Raw genomic sequence first — 6,105 nt, forward strand, 5'->3', positions numbered from 1 at the left:
ACATCATTTATATCATCAAGTTACATGTGTGTTATTCAGCAGGTACAAGTGGCATTGTTAGATATAAACACACAACATTTTCATTGAAATGACATAAAATGTTGCATCGGCAACAATTGTGAATGTACTCCAGCGAGGACAACATAATTATAAGTCTTTGTCCAGCTCTAATGATGATTTGTGAGCTGGATGGAAATTACGTTTTTACACGATTTTACTTGGATGTTTTTTCTAAATCCAATCATTTATTTTTATTTTGTCAGTCACACTAGTTTCTAGAAATTTGTTGGAACATTTCTTCAACTATTTCTTGTCACATACTGTCATTTTTGTTAAACTTCCTTCTAGTTTATAGCGTTTTTACATAATTTTCCTACAGTCTTTACACTTATATAAATATTTCTATACATAGCTCTATATATTAATTTTATAATTAGTGGTTATATTACTGCTTTAAAATGAACATATTTCTCTTGTGGTATTTATTTATATACACGTATTCTGCTAGCTCAGATCTATTATACCTTTAGTGTACGTAAGTAACTATGGGTATTTACCGTTAAGATAATAAACACTTTGGTATGAGGAATAATTACCATAACTGTTAAAAAAAAACTGCTATATTAAAGTGCTAGAGAGTTAACTTTCTAGCTCAGTTACTAGAGAATTATTTTGACATGTAAGTAAAAATGTGTTAGTTCAAATTGTTAAAAATAATTTCACTAAAAGGTTCTCGTGAATTAGCCAGTCGCTCAGACAATACTAGTAACAGAACTGTGGTAGCGTAGATACCGGGTATGAAAATGGTCTAAAATATGAACCTGAACCAGGGAAGTAATAAAACTTTTATTTCCACAAAAGTCAAATTATGATATTCATAAAATAAACTGGTATGAAAAAACATATCATTCTAAAAATGAGTAAACGTTTGCTGACCTTTTGCAATCATGTAACAATAACGATACAATTTTCACACAATGAATAAGTCTAAAAATATAACATCAATAAATATATAAAAATGATGTTCTCACAAAGTATGAAAACAAATAAAATAACACTCGATCATACAATGCCTAATTTTACGTAAAGCTAAAAAAAATTGGACTTACATCAATATTACGTTTTACATGTAACGCTGATACCATACACTAACTTACAATGATAACTTACTTAGTTACAGCGACAAAGAAAATGTATTGTGGTGGCGCTGCTTCCGGTTTATACGGAAACTGAACGTTAATTTTTTAAAGTAATAGTTTCTGGCCTAGGATAGTCTGGTTGTTATCTGCGAGTTGTGAGTTCAAATCTCGCAACTAAACATGGTCGGCTCTTTTAGCTTTACGTACGTTATTACTTAACAAACAATCCCACTTTTCGTTGGTGGTTAATGGTATTGACTGGATCCCTTCCCTCTACTTTAATTCTTCTAAATTAGAGACAGTTAGCGCTGATAGTCCTCGACATCCCAAAACAAACTATGTAGATTTATTACTAAAATGACTATTTTCTAAAATTTAAAATAATTCCAGTTGGTGCAGTTATTTTCAGATTTTGTAAAAATTATTAATAAAAACAATACGCTAACATGTAAAAATCACACTACCCAACTTTAACCTAAACGTGAAAATTACGTAAATATTGCTATCTTTCGAAATTTATACGTGATCACTAATTAAATTTTGACTAGTTAAAATTTATATGAACGATAATTGATTTTATTTGTATAGGTGTGTGTTTTTTTTAGTTTTACAAATAATAACCAATATTCAAGTAAAATATGCATATGTTCATTAAAACAAATATAACATAAAAAGTGTGCAGTGTCTCATATATTTACTGTCACCATACTTATAAGATTTTGCACCTTCTTAAGTATACTAGAGATATTTTATTTTATTTAATAAATATATGTAATTAGTTTCAAACACATAAGATAACCAGTATTTTTTTAAACAAATAGACAATTAACGAGATTGTTTAAACGAACGATTAAATTATCAGCTAATAAAATAATGAGTTATGGAAAATAGTGTCCTGATTAAATTTAAAATTTAGATTTTTAAAGCCGCGATTTATTCCATAAAAATACACGTTTTTAAAGTTAATTTGTAAGAAAAGATTTTAAATTGCGGAAACTGCTCACTAACTGCAGCTCATAAAATGGATCAGAAGTTTTTATGAAGAACTTTTAGTTCATAGATTAGTCATTTCTTCGCCAATTTGATACCCAAACGCAGTTTTGGACTCAGAAGGTCAAGCCCTTTCATTGATGTTTTTGACCGCACCCGAAGTTTCATGGAGTAATGACTTTAATCCTGCCTAAAAGAATTTCAAGTGCCGAGGTTATTGTAGATCCTCTCTTGTTCCGAATCCCTGTCACACCAAACATACTCGCCATTTCATCCGTGGGAGCATTATAATGTGACGGTCAATCCTACTATCCGTTGGTAAAAGGTAGCCCAAGAATTGGTGGTGGGTGGTGATGACTAGCTGCCTTCCCTTCAGTCGTACACTGCAAAATTAGGGACGGCTAGCGCAGATAGCCCTCGAGTAGTTTTGCGCGAAATTCAAACCAAATCAAATTGTCTTATTCATTTTTTAGCGTTATTATATTTCATAATTAATAGTCTTCGACAATCTTGTTAATTGATTTTAGAGATTTCAAAATGTAGTCTAGATGTATGAGCTTGTAAAATTTAAAGAACCAATACTCGCATTTATAATTTCTTTTACAATTTACTTACATCTCCGAAGAAAGAATACGTAGTTTTTTTATAAACGATATATTTCAATTGGAAATGCTTTCGTACCCACTAGATGGCACTAGCTCTATATATCTTATATTAAACAGAAATCACTTAACAAGTGTAAGTGTGTGTCTTGCAGCTACGAGGCCCCCACTAGTACAGCGGTATATCTAGGGATTTCCACCGCTAAAATCAGGGGTTCGATTCCCCTCGGTGGGCTCAGCAGATAGTCCGATGTGGCTTTACTATAAGAAAAACACAAACGCACTAAACACATCGAAAGCACGTGATTTAGGCCCGGCATGGCCAAGCGGGTTCGAATCCCGGTCACACCAAAGATGATGCTCGCCATTTCAACCGTGGGGGCATTATAATGTAACGGTCAATTCCCCTATTTGTTGGTAAAAGAGTAGCCCAAGAGTTGGCGGTGGGTGGTGATGACTAGCTGCCTTCCCTTTAGGCTTACACCGCTAAATTAGGGACGGTTAGCGCAGATAGCCCTCGTGTAGCTTTGTGCGAAATTCAGAAACAAAACAAACAAAAGTGCAGCTACTCTCATCTAGTGGGTAAGAAAGCAGTTACCATAAAAACATTGAACATAAACCACACTTTCTAAATTGATTCCTATACATATAAACTAAATAACAGGGTTTACATCATACGCTCTTACACTGAGTGACAACTTCTTGTCAACTTTTAATATTTTGTTTATAACAAAGTAAACGTTGAAGTTTTTAGTTGTTTATAAGCTACAATAACATTAATACGATTTATTGCTTTTATTTTAGTTACTAATAAGTATACCAGAGGGCAGGTAGCTTCTTAGTATATTACAAGTGAGGGAGTTATACTTCCCGAGAGCTCCACTAGAAGATAATAAATAGTTCATACATGGACCACCATAGATTGATTATGATAGATAATTGATTAAAGTAATTTTTGACTTTATGACTATTCTATAGATCTCTATGTTCAACTAAACCTTCAAATAAGAGCTGAGTTATATTATGACATTTCTTTTAAAAAAACGACATTACTAATTTTTAAATAATATATCTATTAATATTATTGCAACTAAATTATTTATTTGACCACTTTCCAATGGCTCAGGAGTAAGTCAGAGGGCTTAGAACTCTAAAAACCAGGTTTCGATATCTCCGGTGGGCACAGGACAGATAATCTATTTTGTAGTCTCGCGCTTAACAACAAACAAACCTTGTTCTGACAAAAAATTTACTTTGATCTTAAATCCTTTCGCTAGTGAAATTTTGTTTTATTTTGAATCATTTTCCTAGAAAATTCATCCGAAAACCGGTGTTGAATAAATCCATCCGCAGAGACTTAATTTGATTGTGAATTGTATGAATAACGGTATTGTTCACAGGTTTTACCATGTTTATCTGAGACACTAAAGTCCTCTGTTAATTAAGTTCTAGATGACAATAAGATAAGTTTTATTGAACAACGCTCAGAGAATGAGAATTAATTATAAACATTTCTTTGTGGCTAACAGAAAATAACAGAAATTTCAGAAATCCGTATTGCCCAGATGACGCCTGCGTCGGTAATGACAGAAGACAGACGACCGTGCTTCTCGAATAATATAATTGCTGTCAGTCCCTGGCGGTAAATGAGTTCATTATTGGGTCTCGCAGCTTCTGTGTATTGTTACGTTAGTCAGGACTGTCATCGAAATATGGTCGAGATAAGAACATGGTACTGGAAGATTACCAAATTAAATTTCCAGTGTAATACACAACAGATATGTGTCATGACGTAAACCACGTGGCTTTTAGTGTCTTTATCTCTTCAAATTAACGGCTTTTTCTTTTCTTTTTTTTGTGCTGGAACATAAGATGCAGAATGTTGCTGTTGTTTTTCTTCTAGTAGGAAGCCATCTTCGCTGATCATCCTCTAACATTCCTTTCAGAGTAATAACTTTAAATAACTTTAAAAGCATATGTATTTTCCGTACAAACAAAGAATATTCCCTGTAATTAATAAAACAATATGTTTATATAGATTTTTTGTCCTCGTATGAGTTGTTGTCTCGTACTTAGTACAAGATCTTATTTCTTCAGTTTATTGTTTTGTTTTTTTACTTTCCCACAAAGATACACGAGGGCTATCTGCGCTAGCCGTCCCTAATTGAGCAGTGTAAGACAAGAGGGAAGGCAGCTAGTCATCACCACCCACCGCCAACTCTTGGGCTAAAATTTTACCAATGAATAGTGGGATTGACCGTAACATTATAACGCCCCCACGGCTGAAAGGGCGACCATGTTTGGCGCGACGGGGATGCGAACCCGCGACCCTCAGATTACGAGTCGCACGCCTTAACGCGCTTGGCCATGCCGGGGCCCTAATAAAACTAAAGGCTGCGGTTATATTTGATCTTGCAATAACCTCATACTGACCAAGTTTGAAAAATTCCCATATCTGACCTGATAATAAATATAAGATACACGAAAGTTGGAAAAACGAATATCAGATAGTAGTCCTCATCAGTGATACGTGTATCTGCATATTTATAGTGCCATAAACCGGGTTTCAATACTCTTGGTGGATAGAGCGTAGAGAGTTCATTGTGTAGTTTTGTGGTTAATAACAAACAAAGAAATCAGATTTTCAATGATTCTGTGGTTAATTTACCATATCGAAGCGATCCTGAAGGTCCGGCATGGCCAAGCGTGTTAAGGCGTTCGACTCGTAATCTGAGGGTAGTGGGTTCGAATCCCCGTCGCGCCAAACATGCTCGCCCTTTCAGCCGTGGAGGTGTCATAATGTAACGGTCAATCCCACTACTCGTTGGTAAAAGAGTAGCCCACGAGTTAGCGGTGGGTGGTAATGACTAGCTGCCTTCCCTCTAGTCTTACACTGCCCAATTAGGGACGGCTAGTGCGGATAGCCCTCGTGTAGCTTTGCGCGAAATTCAAACAAACAAGCGATCCCGAAAGATAGATGGCGTTATCAATAAAATAAATACACAAAAATAATCGAGATTTCCTTAAAAAAATACAAACACTGGACTAGTGATGATTTAGAAAGGGTGTTATGGACGAATGAGTTCAAGTATTTGGTTCAAAGCGTAGGTTGTACGTCCGGCGAAAGAAAATTGAAAAATTCTTACCTTAATGCATAGCACCTACCATGAAACAGGGAAGGCAGTGTAATGGTTTGGGGGTGTTTGTCTGCTGAGGTGATAGGAGATATTTATAAAATATATGGACTAATGGACCATCGGATACTGATCCATCATGGTATACCAGTGGTTTGATTATTATTGGTAAAGGATTCTACTACCAAGAAGATAATGACTCCAAACACTCATTCAATCTATGTCAAAATTACTTTGCTA

This window comes from Tachypleus tridentatus, chromosome 3 (genome assembly GCF_004210375.1).
Source record: "Tachypleus tridentatus isolate NWPU-2018 chromosome 3, ASM421037v1, whole genome shotgun sequence".
NCBI classification, from domain to species: Eukaryota; Metazoa; Arthropoda; class Merostomata; order Xiphosura; family Limulidae; genus Tachypleus; species Tachypleus tridentatus.